The sequence below is a fragment of the Ananas comosus genome, linkage group 20, assembly GCF_001540865.1.
Source record: "Ananas comosus cultivar F153 linkage group 20, ASM154086v1, whole genome shotgun sequence".
NCBI classification, from domain to species: Eukaryota; Viridiplantae; Streptophyta; class Magnoliopsida; order Poales; family Bromeliaceae; genus Ananas; species Ananas comosus.
Genome location: NC_033640.1, coordinates 3,433,554 through 3,453,170, shown reverse-complemented (window position 1 = coordinate 3,453,170; position 19,617 = coordinate 3,433,554). Strand labels below are relative to the sequence as shown.

The 19,617-nt window shown below is 45.9% G+C and overlaps 1 protein-coding gene across 7 annotated transcripts in view; it reads right to left on the bottom strand.

Moving 5' to 3' along the window:
• Positions 1-19,617, bottom strand: part of LOC109725888 (U4/U6.U5 small nuclear ribonucleoprotein 27 kDa protein) — a 40,379-nt gene that overhangs the window by 8,464 nt on the left and 12,298 nt on the right. The window contains exon 2 of one of the 7 annotated variants that reach the window (XM_020255286.1): positions 10,857-10,898. The exons of the other annotated variants lie outside the window; for them this stretch is intronic. The gene's annotated coding sequence lies outside the window, so the exon portion shown is untranslated. Of the gene's footprint in view, positions 1-10,856; positions 10,899-19,617 lie in introns of those variants that run through there. 7 annotated transcript variants of the gene reach the window in all.

The window sequence follows — 19,617 nt, the reverse complement described above, 5'->3', positions numbered from 1 at the left end:
AAAAAGAAAAGAAAAAAAAAAAAAGTGGGAAGGCCAAATCCAGGTAAATAGATAGGCCGAAAGAGTCTCTCAGATACACTTCCTTGAGATGCTGCCTTATTTAGCTAAGAAAAGTAGCACATTGGAAGATATTAATTAGTCAGCAGGATATTCAAAAACCAAAACTCATTAATTCAATCATTTGATACATTTCTTTGTAGTTCATGCGATAATCCTTGATTTTGTTTTTAATAAACAGATAGGTCTTGTGGTATTGAAGTGGACAAATCAAGTGATGCATGCAATAGTAAGGTGTACCATAATTTTAAGTTGCAATTCGTGGTTGGTCTTTAGGGTTCACCATATGAATGTACTGATTAAAACAATAGCTGCGATTATTTTTTATATCTTTCATGCATTTGGGGAACCATGCAAGTCAAAGGATTATATGCCTAGATGGTCAGTCAACACAATTTTTTAATACCTGGTCTTCCCTTCTCTTCTATCCACTCGTTGTTCATAGATCATGTTGAATCAAGGATTGTCCATGCCGACTGGGCCATACCATGCTAAGGTCGTGCCGAAACATGGCATAGGGTTGTGCCAACACCATGTTGACAAATTTTTCTTGTTGCAGTTTTTTACGCCCTTCAAGTTTTTTTTTTTTTAAGGCAAAAAAAAAATTAGAATGGTTTTTCCATGCTTGAAATATGTAGATCACATAAATCTACTAAACACAGAGCAATTAACGAGTTCCATCGAATAATGGGACCACCTTTTAGTGAAAAAATAAATAAATAAAATTTTTAAAATTTCTTTTATTATTTTAGATCTAGTGAATTTCCTGTGGTAGTGTTGGGTCTATAAAGTACTGGCAAATTCATGACAAGTTGTGAGCTGTGTAGACCATGTTTTTGAGTCTGGATTCACCTGAATATCTTCATAGACAAGCTTGATCACATTCAAGATAAAGGTGGAGATGGCATCTGTTACTTAGGGCCCGTTTGTTTTGGTGTAAGTGGAGTGATGGAACTCAAGTTCCATCACTTCCGTTATTTGTTTTGATGTAAGTGAAAAATATAATGTAACTCAAGTTACGTTAGAGCTCCACTTCACCTACTCTCGACGTCCTCCTCTAAAGAGCCGAACTCGACTTTCACTACACTCAACCTTCTCTAAAAAATTTATTAAACAGTAAACCTAAACTCTACTTCCTTTATAATGGGTTAGAATTACCTTATTTATAATAAATTAGGATTATCTTTAAATAATAATAAAAAAATTAATTATATAATAGATTAAATTTTATAGTGGTAAATTTACTACTATATTTAGGAGATAATGAGATCCACTTACTTACATCAAAACAAACAACGGAACTCAAAAAACTAATTTTACCAGCACCAAGTTACATCAAAACAAACAACAGAAGTGATTGAATTTAACTTTCAGGCAGTACGAGTTACGTCAAAACAAACAACAAAAAAATAATCACACTTCAAGGAAACTCAAACACCACTACACTTGACTTACGTTGAATCTACAAATACGTCAATCCAAACGCCCCCTTATATGCCGTAGAAGCTAATCGAGGGACATTATGTTGGGGACATATGATGTGCTTTTCATTAATAATAATAAAATGAGCAAGTTTTCTATTCATAATACTGTGTTGTGTATGTATGAATCATCCATAGAATCAATATGAGGAAACATCTTCCTACATGTGTTAGAAATTTGAGATATATATTCCTTTGTACATGATTTTTAAATAGCTTCTAGTCATAGGAACATTATGAGGACGGTCATGTCCAGATAGACTAATGTATGCTATGTTTTTTCTATAGAATAGCAAATCTCAAGTTATCAGCATGGGGACAATGGAGTAATTATATAGGTGTCTGGTGATATATAGGTGTCTGCTGGCGAACAAGTTCACTAAGTGTGACCGAAAAGAACAGTCATATGGATGTTTTCCCACTCGTTTGTGACTACTTGTTTCAGTTGTGTGAGTGATTCCCAACCGTGAGACATTATTCTTACTGTTGTGTATTCAAATTCTATAAAATGCACCAAACTTTGACCAAATTGGCAAAGTGGATAAAAGTCATACTATAGACATGAAGAGAATTGATTTGGGGAAGTTTAGGCCGAGTTAGAATTGATTTGGAGATGATTTGGATCGAATTAGAGTTTTAGAAGAAGTAAAATCAGATTTTCCAGAACTCTCTAACACCTGGAACAAGGTTTTGGGCGCCCGAAACATTCGAATCGCCTAGACCATGGCCACTTCCTAGTGGACGCTCAACCCAATAGGAAGGATGCTGGGATGGCTAATTATTAGGGTGCCTAGATTGCCCTATATGGCTGTCTAAAAGTGCTTCCACATGCTTTGGCAGGCGCCTGAATCAACTTACGGATGCTCAAGCAAAGAGGCCAGAAGAGGTTTACCTAGGACCTTCAGCTGCCGAAAGATCGGGCAAGCACCCAAAACCTAGTGTAGCTACTAAAGTTGCTCTGTTTGCAATTTCTCAGGCTTGGGGGAACCAACTTGGATATTGTTACATCTATAAATAGGCCCATGTTACGAAGGAATAATGAGGAATTAGGGCGCTAATTCAAGTAGGAAACTAGTAAGGAAGAGAGAACAGGAGGCGATTCTAGGGTTACTAGGGTCGGAACCTCGGAGTGGGTAAGAGGCCAGGAGATGGAGCGGGTTCATCTACCGATACCGCCGCTACGCCCTCCAGTGGCCCTAGCCCAGGCGATCAGAACCCCAAGAGGCACCGGAGTCCAACCCATTCTTTTGAGTTTACTTTACATTTACTCTTGGGCCCAATGGGCCTATAAATAGGAACTGTGTAACTAATTCAGAGTTAGTTAAAAATGGAAATGTCTCTTCACTTTCTCTCATTCTATCTCTCTCTCTCTCTCACTCACCCTTCCCTCACTCTCGTTCTCTCTCTTCCCTTTTCTTCCCTTCTTTTCTTGCTACCCCTGATTGGCAATTCCCCGCCACTCCGGCGATCTCCGTAGTGGGAAAATCACCATTGTCAAATCGAGAAGGCACGACGGATGCCCCACCCTGGGAGCCTCGGATCCGGGCTCATCATCATCGGTGCCATCCAGTTGGGGATTCCCTAACCGGTTGCACCTCAGGAGGCAGCCGCGACACTGATCGTCATCGACGCTATTCCGCTCAGGATTTCTCCATCCTTGCGAGTGCGCCTCCGATTGGGGTGTAACAAAGTGGTATCAGAGCGGCTGCAATCCCAAGGCCGTCCAGAGGTATGTCTCCGTTTTCCCCCGCCCTTCTAGTTGCATGTGAATGTGTGAGATCTTGTGAGCCTCTTCGAGGGCTCTTGTAAGTGGCCAAGATTCGATCTGGCTAAGGCCGTAAGCAAGCCGAGGATCGTCAAGATTGGCAAGAAGGCGTCGAACCGTTTTGCCTACTCCGTAGATCGAGCCCCAATGGCCGAAGGCACGAGACTGAGGGATCTTAGTGAGCACATTATGAATCTGGAGGAGCGATTCCAACAATTAAGCTCCGATAGTGAGCACATTATGAATCTGGAGGAGCGATTCCAATCTGGCCGAGGTAAGAGATGTGGGGCAGAAGCACTACAAGTCGCTGCAGATCGAAGCCACTACGTGGCATGAATAGATGTTGAAGGACAGTGCGAGTATGCATGAGGAGTTGATGAAACTAATCACTGCCCAGCGACCGTGCCAACCACCGGAGCGCAGCAAGTCCCCGGCAGGGCGACGGGTCGGACTAGGCAACCCTAGTAGCGGGTCTCTTATCCGCACAGCAGGGATACCCAAGAAAGGGGAATCTTGCCAAATCCGCACCAAAGAGACGAGGGAGAAGAAGAGGCCTTCCCGCACAATAAGGGGTTCAGGAATCAGACGGTAACCAGTACATCCCTTACCCCAAGCTGGATTTCCCAAGTTTCACGGGGGATGAACCGAGAGTATGGCTAGAAAACTGCGAGCAATACTTTGATCTTTACCAAATTCCTCAAAGCCAATGGTTAAGTGTGGCCACCATGCATCTAGCGGGCAAAGCCAAGACTTGGAAGCAGGGGTTCTTTATTAATAGGCAAGGGATCACGTGGGAGGAGTTCACTGAAGCACTCAGCCAGAGGTTCGCGGTCACAGGCGAACGATATCTGATTAGGGAATTCAATGGACTGAAACAATGGGGAACGGTTGAAAGGTATCAGGAGAGGTTTGAGGATTTAAGGTCCCAACTCCTCTACTATAACCCCTACCTCACGGAGGAATATTTTATTGCCAGTTACCTGAGCGGCTTCAAGGAAGAGCTAATGGCTTTCATGGACTTAGCCTATCCCTCCACGCTTGAAGAGGCTTATGAACAGGCGAGATTACATGAGAAGGCCATCGCAGTACTCACCCGGAGGAGTAAGTTTGTGGCCAGGGGAGCACCGGGACAAGGCCCCTCCAATCTCAACCCCAGAGCGAACTCGGGCAACCCGGCCAATAAAACTGCAGAGGCGGGCTGAGGCCAGTACTCGGGCTCAACAAAATGGAGCCCAACCCAGCAACAGGAGGCCAAACAACTGATGGAGCAAAGAAGGTTGGTCGGACAATGCTTTAAATGTGGGAATTAGTATCATCCGGGCCACATTTGCCCAGAGAAAACATTAAACGCGCTGCAGGCCTGTGAAGAGGTGTTGGAGGTCTTTGACGAAGACTCGTGGCACCAAGTCTGTGCAGGAGCAGCAGATGCACAGGATGAGGAATGCCACTCACAAGGTGAGAAGGAGCCCCAAGAACTGGGGGTCTCAGTGCATGCCCTCAGTGGGGAAAAGCTAGAGGATACTATCAAAATCCAATAAGAAGCCAAGGGAAAAGTAATGACCATATTGATTGATACAGGAAGTACCCATAGCTTCATCGAACTCCAGGTGGCTAAGGAAGTGAAAGCCAATGTCGAGACCGCACCTTCCCTCATTGTAACTGTAGCCAATGGCCAAAAGGTGTTGAGCAAGCTCAAGTGTCCTGAGTTTGCATGGACTATGCAAGGTCAACCGTTTAAGAAGGACCTAAGGGTCATCAGATTAGAAAGCTCCAGTATGGTCTTGGGCATCGACTGGTTACGATCCTATGGAAGGATTATGTTTGATTTCCAGCAGAACTCGGTGACCTTGTGCAAGGACGGAACAGAACTCAGTCTGAAGGGGATTGACGAAGGGGCCAAGCTCAAAATGATCACAGCAGCACAATGCTATCAGGACATAATCCGAGGGGCTTGTTGTCTCATCAGCCAATGTGAACCGACAACGGTAGCCGGAGCGGCAGCTGTGCCCCAACCAATACTTCGGGTTATCGAACAGTACCCAGACGTGCTCCAGGAACCCCAGGAACTTCCCCAACAAAGGTCACAAGATCATAAGATACCATTAGTACCAGGGGCCAAACCCGTCAATATTCGGCCCTATCGGCACTCACATGAACAAAAAGGAGAGATCGAGAGACAAGTGAAGGAAATGTTGGGGAACTCGATCATCTAAGCGAGCAACAGTCCGTATGCATCACCCGTGTTGCTAGTAAAAAAAAAAAAATGGGAGCTGGCGAATGTGTGTAGATTATCGGCAGTTGAACCAACTTACCGTCAAGGACAAATTCCCCATTCCCATCATAGATGACCTCTTAGACGAACTCGGGGGTTCCAAATATTTTTCGAAGCTGGACTTAAGGGCAAGATACCACCAGATCAGAGTTCGCATAGAGGACATTCACAAAACGGCTTTTCGCACTCACCACGGCCACTACGAGTTCAAGGTAATACTTTTCGGCTTAACCAACGCACCAGCCACGTTTCAAGCAGTCATGAATGAGGTGATCAGGTCCTACCTACAAAAATTTGTTTTAGTATTCTTTGACGACATCCTGGTATATAGCAAATGTTTGGAGCATGCACAGCATCTCAACCTGGTGCTGGGGAAGTTAAGGGAAAACAAGCTCTTCACAAAAATGAATAAGTGCTACTTCGGGGTAAGCCAAGTGGAATACTTGGGGCACATAGTTTCAGATCAAGGTGTAGCTACGGATCCTACTAAGGTAGAGGCAATGGTGCAATGGCCGACACCCAAGTCAGTAAAGAGTTTAAGGGGATTTTTGGGCCTCATAGGCTACTATCGGAAGTTCATCAAAGGTTATGGCAACATCAGTCGCCCACTAACGGAACTACTCAGGAAGGACCAGTTCCACTGGACCGAGGACGCACAAACTGCTTTTGGGGATCCGAAGTTGGCCATGACTAAAGCTCCGGTGCTGGCCATGCCTGACTTCCACAAGCCCTTCACCTTGGAGGTGGACGCGAGTGGTACCGGAATTGGCGCGGTTTTGTCGCAAGAGTGCAAACCAATAGCCTACCTGAGAAAGGCAATAAAAGGGAAAAATCTGGGTTTATCCGCATATGAGAAAAGAGTTCCTAGCCATCCTTATGGCTGTGCAGAAGTGGAAACACTACCTTGGGCACAATAAATTCATTATTAAAACGGATCACAAGAGCCTCAAATACCTATTGAACAGAAAATATCAACTCCCATGCAACAAAAGGGAATACTGAGACTAATGGGCCTGGACTACGCGCTACTGTACAGGAAAGGAAAGGAAAACGTAGTGGCCGACACCCTATCACGGAGAGATATGGAGGAAGGAAAGTTGTCGGCGATTTCTATGGTCATACCCTCCTGGGTTTCAGAGGTTGCTGAGAGCTATAAGGGCAACACGCTATACGAACAGATACTTACAGACTTAGCTCTCAAACTAGACTCCCGTGAACATTATAAGTTTCTACAAGGGGTCCTGAGATATAAGGGAAGAATGTGCATAGGCAAGACCGGGCCCCTAAGGCAACAAATACTCGCTCAATTCCATGACTCGGTACTAGGAGGGCACTCGAGAATAGCCACCACATACCAAAGGCTCAAACAATATTTTCATTGGCCAGGGTTAAAGGGAAGCGCCGAGGCATTCGTAAAAGAGTGTGGAGTGTGTGCACAGAACAAATCAGACACTCGCCCATATAACGGGCTACTACACCCCTTACCGATTCCCACACAAGTATGGGAAGATATCAGTTTAGACTTTATTGACGCTCTCCCTAAATCGGAGGGAAGGGACGCGATTCTGGTAGTGGTCGACCATTTCACCAAATACGCACACTTTATACCCTTAAAGCATCCATATACGGCTAAAAAAGTGGCCACGGCCTTCCTGGATACGGTATATAGATTGCACGGGTGTCCAAAGCGGATCATCTCGGATAGGGATCGAGTGTTTACTAGTCAATTTTGGCAAGAATTACTCAAGTTATTGGGAGCTAAATTGCACCTAAGCACAGCTTATCACCCCCAAACCGACGGGCAAACGAAAAGGCTCAATCAATGTGTGGAAACCTACCTACGTTGTATGTGCTCACAATGCCCTAAGAAATGGAATCAATGGCTAACCCACGACGAGTGGTGGTACAACACGGCATATCACTCATCCCTCCGCATGACTCCTTATGAGGCCCTATACAGACATCCCCCTCCGACGCACTTAGTGGCTGTAGCGACTAGAGCTACATCCCCAAAGGTACAAGATTGGGGAAAGGAGCGCGAACGGTTAATGGGTGTCCTACAGGACAGCTTACTAATTGTAACATGTTGAAATCTCGAAGAAAATTATCGAACTTTAGCCAAATCGACTAAAGTGCGCGAAAGAATTAGTTGGACAAGTTCCAATTAGCATTCCAACTATGTTGGAAGGGTTAAGAATGAGTTAAGAGGTGTTAGAAAGGTTTTAGCATCGAACAGCGCAAAACAGAATCGAAAACGGCGCAAAATTATATTCTGGAGCAAAGTGTACCGGTACAACCATCGAGTTGTCACCGGTACAGCATTGCAAGCCGAGAAGGAGAAGCTCTCGGGTTTGAGAAATTTTGCCTGTGTTACCGGTGACACCCCTGGTGTGTACCGGTACACTTTGGAAAAACCTGCGAGAATTGCTCTCGAGTTGGCCTCTGCGTAATCGTGTTACCGGTGACAGCATCACGTGTACCGGTACACTTTGGTCTGGCAGCACCTTTGAGGTCTGCTGCAATTATAAGAATTTGGGGGGTCTTGTTGCTATTATTGCAACATATTATAACCAAAACATTCTCTCCTTCTCTCCCACAGCACATTCTCCTCTCTCTCTCATTCCTCTCTTTCTCTCTCTAGAAAGCACACCCTAGAGCAAGGAGAAGGTGGAGAAGAAGCTTTGGAGTGGGATTTTGGTGGCTTTGGAGGATCTTGGGGCTCTCCAACAAGGTGGACTTGGGTGAGCTCGTGGCCAAGGTAAGTTTTGTGCAAGAATAGCTCTAGGGTTAGGATTCTAACCCTAAGTTTTGGAGTTTTGATCTCTTTAGAGGCTTTAGAGGTATGCTAGAACCTTGAACACTATGAAAACATGGTTTTCTTGGACCCTCTTATGGTGGATTGTTAGAATCCAAAGTAGATGCCCTAGGAATGGTTCTAGAGGCTTGGTAATAGTATTAGAGAGCTTCCTAGGTGATTCTAAACTATTATTTGCTTAGAGATGAGATCAATCTAGGAGAAATTCCATTATGGCATTGTTAGGGCATGGATTTTGGGGCTTTTGCCTCCGGTTGTTTTCGAGATAAATTGACCTCTTGAAAACCTAATTAGGGGTATTCCCGACGTGTGGGACAACTCTGTTTAACGTTATGAAAAGTCTAGATATGAGATCTTGTATATATAGGGCCTAATTTGGCTTTATTTTTGGGTTTAGGTCGCGGAAGAGGCGTCCTAAAATCACGAGAGTCGAACTACAACCCTTCTACAATATTCAAGGTGGGGGGTGCACGCCGGAATCATCGGATTCCCCTTTATGTCTATTTCACCTTTTATTGAGCATATTGACGTATAGTCATTCATGCATAGTAGGGTTAAATTACATGTGAACCTTGATTTGATTTCATTTACATGCTTTTAACGTAGTTGAACATAGAGAATGATAGAACCATAATGGACATGTATGGTAAAACCCTAAAGTTGTATGAATGTGAGACTTGGACTTGAACAATAGTAAACAAATGTGACATTGACAATAGAGACATGACTGGCATTGAGGAATTGGTTGTTAAACATAGTTTAACCATAGTGACATTGTGACACGTATGACTTAGAAAGTAGCATGAACAAATAGGTAGAAACATATTATGATAATGGCATTGTGACTAGTGGCTATGTATCCTCAAGTTGAGGATTGGATCAATACTCACGATAAATCTTGGCTTGAGGGAGGTAGCTCCCCCTCGAGCGGTGCGCTCCGGAGTTGGTCACCACTAGGCATGAAGTCCCCCCAGAGGATGGTCCCTAGGGTGGTTCGAGTCTCCCGTTATTAAGGGATTTTGGGTTGTGAGTTATTGGGGTTAACAAGGTTAACCAACAAGATTGGGTAAAAGCCAAGATAAAGTTATAGATTAAGCATGCATGCATGAGCATTCTATATTTGATTATATATCCACTGACATCTTTCTTGCAGGCATAGTATTAGCATTAGCATGGTTACCTATTCCATTTCTTTGAAATACTTATGCCTGAACAGACCTAGTGGGTAAGTCGGCGAGGTCGGTTGCCGAACCCACTGGGAACTTCGTTGTAGTTCTCACACCACTAACCCTACAGGTCCGAGCGCGAGCGAGGCGGCGGAGGACCGTGGCAAGGGTATTGCGCCATAGCTAGTGGCCACCGGGACTTATGCATTAGTCATTCTTTTTGCCTACATGTATCAACTTATTTTGTTGATTTAGAATTGTAAAGTTGAAAACATATCATGTATTTTGGAGAATGACAAAAATGTAAAGAATTATGGTTGAATGGAAAAGGATGTAATAGTTTTAGTTACAAGTATTTGGTTTAAATGTAATCAAATATTATGTGTGGTTGTATGTTTAGCTTAGAGCTTTCGCTTCCGTTGTTGCTTGCCCTCGTGCAAGCCTTGTATAATTGCAAATTACTTTGGTTGATTGCTTAATTATACTTGTTGTTAGAGCCTTGGGCAGACAGAGGAGATGTTGTCCGTTCGGCGTCTGTTGACGTGACCCGAACCCGACCAAATAGGCGGGGATTGGGGCATGACAGATATAATGGTATCAGAGCGGATGGAAGAAAGCAAGAGGATGGACTTAAGAACCCTAGGATTGGAGACCTTAGAGACTTAGGAAACGTTTAATGTGAACTTGGTACTTGCGAAAGCTAGTTGATTGGGTTAATGATAGCACTTCTCTAAAAGGAATTAAAGATGAATTCAAGTGTTAATTTGTTTTCTACTTAAGGGGATTGTGTGGGGCGGCCGACCACATAACACCGAGAGTTGAAAATAATTATTTTTTATTGCTTTCACTTAATTGGGTAATTATTTGGAACGTGTAAGAGTCACGTGTGTCGAGTACTAATGTCACGCCCCGCCCCGAAACCACTACCATTTTGGCACGATTCGGCCGCGGCGACGGACCGCCGAACGGACAGCACCTCCCCTGTCCACCCAAGGCTCAACAACAGGAATGTGTACAAGAATTTACCCAGGACTTTAAATTCTAAACATACACATTCAACGAGGGCATGAACAGTGCCAACAACAAGAAGAGCAAGTAATCCACAAGATATACGAGTGAAATAAAGAGAGTACTTTACTAACTATTACAATAGTTGCATTCTTTACATTTACATCATTTTCCAAAAGGAATACATTTGATCCTCAAAATACATAGCTCTCCAACCTCACCTACATGAATCTCTCTCAATACATAGGCGTGCTAATGCAAAAAGAAAGCTACTATACTACCACGGCCTCACTAATCTTGCCGCGGTCCTCCCTCGACAATCCTGAACCTACCACTGGAAATAGAGTGGGGTGAGAACTATCTTCCATAGTTCCCAGTGGGCTCGGCCACCGACTCTGCCGATCTCCCCACTAGGTCCAAGTGGGCACAAGTAACAACAAATAGATAGATAGATATGTATCTGAAAACTGTAAATGTAAGAAAAACTATGCTACTATGCCCATAATCATAAGTATGAATGCATGCATCATATAATAAAGGTTTGCTATCATGCTAAAAAATTCGATCCATGTTCGAATGGCTATGTTCAATGACATTTATTAACCTTTAACCTTTCATTTACCTAATCTGTGGCGAGGGCCTAGGGCTCACCCATAACTCATCTTTCAATCCCAAAGTGGGGAGGGAGCTCCAAGTGCACCCAGGCCCGGGACCGTCTGCGGACCTCTATGTGGTCCGGACCTCCAAGTTGTCCTAGTCGCGCGACACTCCGGAGTACTCGACGACAATCCCCTCCATGTGGGGATCGGATGGCTATGCCACCCTAACGCAAACTATGAGCTAGATCTATCCTCTCCATGTGAGGATACACTGTAACTAGGGTCAACACCCAATCCAATCCTCTCCAAGTGAGGAGGCTCTACAACTAGAGTCAATAACCCAATCGAATCCTCTCCAAGTGAGGACGCCCTACACTAGGGTCAACGACTATCGCGGAATCATCGGCTCCCGACATTCATGCAATGCTATTTAGTTTTCTAAATTCATTGTTCACAAGGCATTTTTCTAAGGGATCCACCTATCCCTAGGTCCATCGACCTCTAGTGTTATTTACACTACATTAATGCCACTCGTCATCATTTATCATTCGGATGCCACTCGTGTTCTTTAACACTATCCACTACTTCCTATGTCATCAATACCCCCATCGGGTTCATCTCCTTTCTTTCGCACCATAGGATTCACGTCTCGATCCAATCCTCACCTATCTAAATTACCAAGCGTTCCAAATACACTAGGTTATCAATTAAAAAGCATAAGGAATGGAGCTACTATGCAATCCTACAATGCAACATGAAGAGATGAGATTAAATGCAATCTAAGACATAGAAAGGAGTTCAAAAGTTTCGGATGACACCCCCCCACCTTTTATCAACGTAGAGGCTCTAGAAACGCTCCCCGGCGAGCTTTGCGAAAAGGCTTTAGCCCTCCTTGGTCCAAGGTAACGCCGAAACGACCGTAATTCGCCGATTGCTCCAAGCCCGCTCGACGAATCGCGAAATCGACTTCGCCCCCACGTTTGGGCACCTATCGATTGGATTTACAAGGCCTCAAATGAGATCAATCTCATACTTTACAAAATGCCCCCATTTGGAGCCCTAGATTGCACATATAGCAACCCACTAATAAAACCCTAGATTTCCTTGGGATTGATCTATTTAGAAGCTTGCTTAGGGTCCATTTGACCCATTCCAAGGCATAAAACCCAAAAACCCTAAGTTTACAAAGCTAGGGTTTAGTAGCTTACCTCAAGAGCTACACCAATAGGAAGATGGGAGGGAAATGGAGGTGCTCAAAGCCTTCCTCTTGATCTCCTTCTTCTTCTTCTTCCTTATCTTCCTCTTCTTTTCCTTCCTCTTCTTCTTGTTCTTCTCCTTCTTTCCTTTCTAGAGAGAGAGAGGGAGCAAGAGAGAAATGAGAGTGAAGGAGTGGAATGAGAGAGTGTGAGGAAGAGAGAGGGCTCAGCCCACTCTAATAAAGGCCATTTTGCATTTAGACCCCTCAACTTTTCATCCCCTGCACAGCCTTTACTGGGCAATTTTCGTGCGGAGGGACCGGTCTCCCCCACTTGGGACCCGTCCCCGAGAGCTTCCCTCGGGTCCACGCGTTCGGGAACCGATCTCTCCCCGGGAGACCGGTCCTCGGGAGACCGGTCCTCACCCGAGAGACCGGTCCCCGAGAGCTTGATTCTCAGGACTTAGCCAATTTCTTGGCATTTCTCGCTGGGACAACGTTCGAGAACCGGTCCCTCCCTGCCAGGGACCGGTTGCATCAAGCAACCCCGCAACACCCGGCCAAGGGAACCGGTCTCTCACCTCCAGAGACCGGTCCCCGAGAGCAACATCAGCCCCATGATGCAATTTGCATCATTTGCTCTCGTGGACTCAACTCCAAGGCACTTTTTGCGTTTTGGACATTCTTAACTCCCACAAAGGGGTATTCTCTCGACAGTCAGTCGATCCTGGATGAAGTACAATCCTCGGATTTCGAGAATTCACTTCCTTACAACTAATGCGTGTGTTACGTTTCAGGAACAAACGTCCCCGAGACGCTACACGCGTAGAGCTGTTCCGGCACTGCCTGATAAAGTGCCCGAGCAGACCGGATCGGATGAAGTGCGCGAGCTGCAAGCCCAAGTAGCGGCATTGGCCGGGGCTATGCGGCAACAGGGGGAGCAAATTGGATAGCTCCATGAGTTGGTGGCGCGACAGGCGGCGGCAACAGCATCTGTGCCGAGGGATCCGCCCGCACTTGTTGCTCCTGTAGCACCACCTCCGGCGGTGGCGGCGGCACCGGTGACGGCTATTCCTCCGACGGCATCAGGTTCATCGGCTCCTATTCCCGATGTACTTGAGGCTGAGCAGGAGCGATCGTTGGCGGCGCTGACGGCATTCAAGCGATTCAACCCACCACCCTTCAACAGCAATGTGAAGGATCCGTGGTCGGCGGAGTCGTGGCTGGCCGCGATGGAGGCCTTGTTCGAGGATATCTACACCCTCGAGAAGGATAAGATTCACCTTGCGGCCCATTGCTTCGAGGGGTCGGCGAGGTTATAGTGGACACAAGCGAAGAAAAATCGCTCGTTGGATTCCTCTTCCATCACTTGGGAGGCGTGTCAGGAGATGCTATTGATGGAGTATTTCCCCGAGAGCGACAAAAGGAAAATCAAGGAGGATTTCCGAAAGTTAAGGCAAGGGGGCCGAACGGTGCGGGAGTACGAAAGGGAGTTCATGCACCTTGTCAATTGCGTGCCGAGCTTGGTTCACGGCAATAGGGACCGGGCGGAGGCGTTCAAGCGCAAGTTGCGACCCGAGATTTTCAAGGTCATTCACGCCTTCCGATTAAAGACCTATGAGAAGGTACTTGACCGCGCGCTTTGGGTGGAGCACGGTAATGCTATTGCGCAAGAGGAGCGCGAAGCATTCAAGAAGGACAAGGAAAGGGATAAGTCCAAGAAAAGGGCAGCTAGCGGGTCTGCGGGGCAGTCGAGCTCTAAGCGACCCCCGCGACCTCAGCGATCACAGTGGCGGGGAGGCAGGAGCCAGACGACTACCTACCCGTGCGTGATATGCAGCGGAGATTATAGAGTCGCTACTTGCCCACAGCAGGAGAGGCGATGTTTCCGATGCGGCCAACAGGGGCACATGAGCCGAGAGTGCCCGGGCGGCACATCCCCAGCTCCGTCGTCAGCTTCAGTCCAGTATGCACCCCGACAATTGGGCGGACTACCGCCCGTTATATCAGCTGGACGTTCATCAGCGCCTCGTCAGCCGGAGGCTTCTCGAGCACCTAGTGAGCGGGTTTTTGCCACTCAGGTGGAGGAGCAGCCGATTCCAGTTCCCGACGACGTTGTGGCAGGTATTATCTTGATCAAAGGCACTCGAGCTAGAGCGTTATTTGACACAGATGCATCGCATTCATACATATCGGCATCATTTGCACTAGCTCATGACATAGAGGTCACACATAATGAGGACTATTGGACGGTGAATACACCTGGGCATTCGTTCCATGTACATGACGAGTGTTTGAATTGTCTGGTACATATAGGCGATTGGATCATGCCGATCGACCCTTTGGTATTAAAGCAAATGTGGGGCTTCGATGTAATCTTGGGGATCAACTGGCTCTCCAAGTATTACGCGGTCATCGATTGCGAAAGTAAGGTGATCACATTTCGTGAGCCTAACCAAGAAGAATTAGTATACCGGGCGTGTAAAAGTAGGCGCTTCGCGACGACCGTATCGGCGGCGAGAGCGAGGAAGATGATTAAGGGTGGATGTGTAGCCTACTTGGCGACAATGGTTGAAGCCCAAAGAGAGCACCCGGAACTTGAGGGTATTCGGGTAATATGCGAGTATCCGGATGTGTTTCCGGAAGAGTTACCGGGATTGTCACCAGACCGGGAAGTCAAGTTCGTCATTGACTTAATTCCCGGGGCGGCGCCAATTTCGAAGGCTCCGTATAGAATGGCACCGGTTGAGCTAAGGGAGCTAAAGGCCCAGTTGCAAGACTTGCTCGATAAAGGCTTCATGCGGCCGAGCGTGTCTCCGTGGGGAGCTCCGGTGCTATTTGTGAAGAAAAAGGATGGCACGCTTCGACTTTGCGTTGATTATCGCGAGTTGAACAAAGTAACGATTAAGAACAAATACCCGTTGCCGAGGATTGATGATCTATTCGATCAGTTGCAAAGGTCAAGGGTATATTCTAAAATCGATCTTCAATCGGGGTATCATCAGTTGAAAATACGGCCCAAGAATGTGCACAAAACGACATACCGTACGTGGTATGGCCACTATGAGTTCACAGTCATGCCATTCGAGCTTACAAGCCCCAGCAGCTTTTATGGACTTAATGAATCGAGTCTTCCGTCCGCTATTGGACCGGTGCGTCGTGGTGTTCACTGACGACGAATTGGTATATTCTCGGACCGAGGAAGAACACGAGGAGCATTTGAGGATCGTGTTGGAGAAACTCCGAAAAGAAAAGCTTTATGCAAAACTAAAGAAATGTGAGTTTTGGCTTTCGGAAGTTACTTTCTTGGGTCACGTTATATCCGGTGATGGCATCTCGGTTGACCCAAAGAAAGTTGAGACAATTAAAGATTGGCCTCGTCCGACAAGTGTAGCGGAGATTCGTAGCTTTCTTGGACTTGCGGGCTATTATTGGCGGTTCGTGGAGGGATTTGCCAAGATAACTACTTCACTGACGCGCCTTACGCACAAAAGGGTGAAGTATGTTTGGAGCCCCGAATGTGAGCGGAGCTTTGAGGAGTTGAAGACAAGGTTGACATCGACCCCGGTGCTTGCTCTCCCGACGCTGGGGGAGAGCTATGTAGTATACAGTGATGCCTCTTATATCAGTCTCGGGTGTGTTTTGATGCAAAATAGCCGAGTTATAGCATATGCTTCGCGCCAATTGAAGAGCTATGAGAAGAACTACCCGACTCACGATCTTGAGCTAGCGACGGTCATCTTCGCACTGAAATTGTGGAGGCATTACCTGTATGGTGAGCATTGTGAGATTTACACCGATCATAAGAGTCTCAAATACTTGTTCACCTAAAAGGAATTAAATTTGCGACAGCGGCGGTGGTTGGAGTTGCTAAAAAATTATGACGCCACGATTCTCTACCACCCCGGAAAAGCAAATGTCGTGGCCGATGCCCTAAGTAGAAAGTCGGCGGAGAATTTGGCGACGACAATTACACCCCAACCGGCATTGCAAAAGGAGATGCAACGGTTTGGTCTTGAGGTTGTGGCGCCGGGAGTGCCGGCAACACTTGCCACATTGATTGTACAACCGACCTTGTTGGAGAGAATTAAAGATATGCAAGTTTCCGATTCATTTCTCCAAAAGGTGCGGGGTAAAGTTGAGAGCGGTAGTGCCGATGATTTTGGCATTGGGACCGATGGCGCACTACGATATCGGAATCGTTGGTGCGTGCCCAAGGATGACGATCTTAAGAGGGCGATTATGCAAGAAGCGCAACAATCTCCCTATAGCATTCACCCGGGCGGCACTAAAATGTATCAAGACTTGAAGCTACATTATTGGTGGCCGGGCATGAAAAAGGACATAGGAGAGTTCGTGGCACAATGTCTCACGTGCCAACGAGTCAAGGCGGAACGTCGATTTCCAACGGGAAAGTTGCAAAGTCTACCTATACCCGTTTGGAAATGGAAAAATATCGCAATGGACTTTGTAATGGGTTTGCCTAGATCCCAAGGTGGACATAATGCGATTTGGGTAGTTGTGGACCGGTTGACAAAATCGGCACACTTTTTGCAGATCCACACTATATGGTCGAGAGACAAAGTAGCTCAAGTTTATATCGACGAGATTGTGAGACTTCACGGGGTTCCGGTATCTATTGTATCGGATCGGGACCCGAGGTTCACATCGCATTTTTGGAAGAGCTTGCAAGATGCATTGGGCACACGGCTTGACTTTAGTACGGCATTCCATCCTCAAAGTGACGGTCAATCGGAGAGGACTATTCAAATACTTGAGGATATGCTTCGGGCGTGTGTACTTGATTATAAGGGCGGATGGCAAGATCATTTGCCGATGGCGGAATTCGCATACAACAATAGCTATCAAGAAAGTATTGCGATGGAGTCATTCGAGGCCATTTATGGAAAGAAATGTCGCTCGCCGATTCATTGGAGCGATGTGGGCGAGAAAGTTGTTCTTGGCCCCGAGGTTGTGCGGAAGGCGGAGGAGAAAGTTCGCCTTGCCCGCCAAAAACTTGCGACGGCGCAATCTGGACACGAGCTATGCCGACAAGCGAAGGAAAGACATAGAGTTCGCGGTTGGAGACCGCGTATTTTTAAAAGTATCGCCAATGCGAGGAGTTAAGCGGTTCGATGTCCGAGGGAAGCTAAGTCCCCGATATTTCGGACCCTTTGAGATCTTGGAAAGGGTTGGTGCGGTGGCTTACAAAGTGGCATTACCACCAAGGCTTGCGAGGGTGCACGACGTATTTCATGTATCCAATCTCCACAAGTATGTCCATGATCCGGAGCATATTCTCTCGTATGTGCCAGAGCTTCAAGAGGATATGACTTACGAGGAGTTCCCGACGTACATCGTTGATCGGGAGGTGCGAAAACTACGAAACCGTGAAATTCCGTATGTTAAAGTTCATTGGAGTGAACACGACGATCGGAAAGAAACGTGGGAACTTGAGGACGTAATGAAAGAGCGTCATCCTCATCTCTTCGAGGAGCTGGAGTGAGGTATGAGTTTAGATTGCAATTAAGTTAGTTTCGCGGACGAAACTAATTTTAAGGGGTGGAGAATGTAAGATGTTGAAACCTCGAAGGAAATTATCGAACTTTAGCCAAATCGACTAAAGTGCGCGAAAGAATTAGTTGGACAAGTTTCAATTAGCATACCAACTATGTTGGAAGGGTTAAGAATGAGTTAAGAGATGTTAAAAAGGTTTTAGCATCGAACAGCGCAAAACAGAATCGAAAACGGCACAAAATTGCATTTTGAAGCAAAGTGTACCGGTACAACCATCGAGTTGTCACCGGTACAGCATTGCAAGCCGAGAAGGAGAAGCTCTCGGGTTTGAGAAATTTTGCCTGTGTTACCGATGACACCCCTGGTGTGTACCGGTACACGTTGGAAAAACCTGGGAGAATTGCTCTCGGGTTGGCCTCTGCGTAATCGTGTTACCGGTGACAGCATCACGTATACCGGTACACTTTGGTCTGGCAGCACCTTTGAGGTCTGCTGCAATTATAAGAATTTAGGGGGTCTTGTTGCTATTGTGGCAACATATTATAACCAAAACACTCTCTCTCCTTCTCTCCCACAGCACACTCTCCTCTCTCTCTCATTCCTCTCTTTCTCTCTCTAGAAAGCATACCCTAGAGCAAGGAGAAGGTGGAGAAGAAGCTTTGGAGTGGGATTTTGGTGGCTTTGGAGGATCTTGGGGCTCTCCAACAAGGTGGACTTGGGTGAGCTCGTGGCCAAGGTGAGTTTTGTGCAAGAATAGCTCTAGGGTTAGGATTCTAACCCTAAGTTTTGGAGTTTTGGTCTCTTTAGAGGCTTTAGAGGTATGCTAGAACCTTGAACACCATGAAAACATGGTTTTCTTGGAACCCTCTCATGGTGGATTGTTAGAATCCAAAGCAGATGCCCTAGGAATGGTTCTAGAGGCTTGGTAATAGTATTAGAGAGCTTCCTAGATGATTCTAAGCTATCATTTGCTTAGAGATAAGATCAATCTAGGAGAAATCCCATTATGGCATTGTTAGGGCATGGATTTTGGGACTTTTGCCTCCGGTTGTTTCCGAGGTAAATTGACCTCTTGGAAACCTAATTAGGGGTATTCCCGACACGTGGGACAACTCTGTTTAACGTTACGAAAAGTGTAGATATGAGATCTTGTATATAGGGCCTAATTTGGCTTTATTTTTGGGTTTAGGTCGCGGAAGAGGCGTCCTAAAATCACGAAAGTCGAACTACAACCCTTCTACAATATTCAAGGTGGGGGGTGCACGTCGGAATCATCGGATTCCCCTTTATGTTTATTTCACCTTTTATTGAGTATATTGATGTATAGTCATTCATGCATAGTAGGGTTAAATTACATGTGAACCTTGATTTGATTTCATTTACATGCTTCTAACGTAGTTGAACATAGAGAATGATAGAACCATAATGGACATGTATGGTAAAACCCTAAAGTTGTATGAATGTGAGACTTGGACTTGAACAATAGTAAACAAAGGTGACATTGACAATAGAGATATGATTGGCATTGAGGAATTGGTTGTTAAACATAGTTTAACCATAGTGACATTGTAACACGTATGACTTGAAAAGTAGCATGAACAAATAGGTAGAAACCTATTATGACAATGGCATTGTGACTAGTGGCTATATATCCTCAAGTTGAGGATTGGATCGATACTCACGATAAGTCTTGGCTTGAGGGAGGTAGCTCCCCCTCGAGCGGTGCGCTCCGGAGTTGGTCA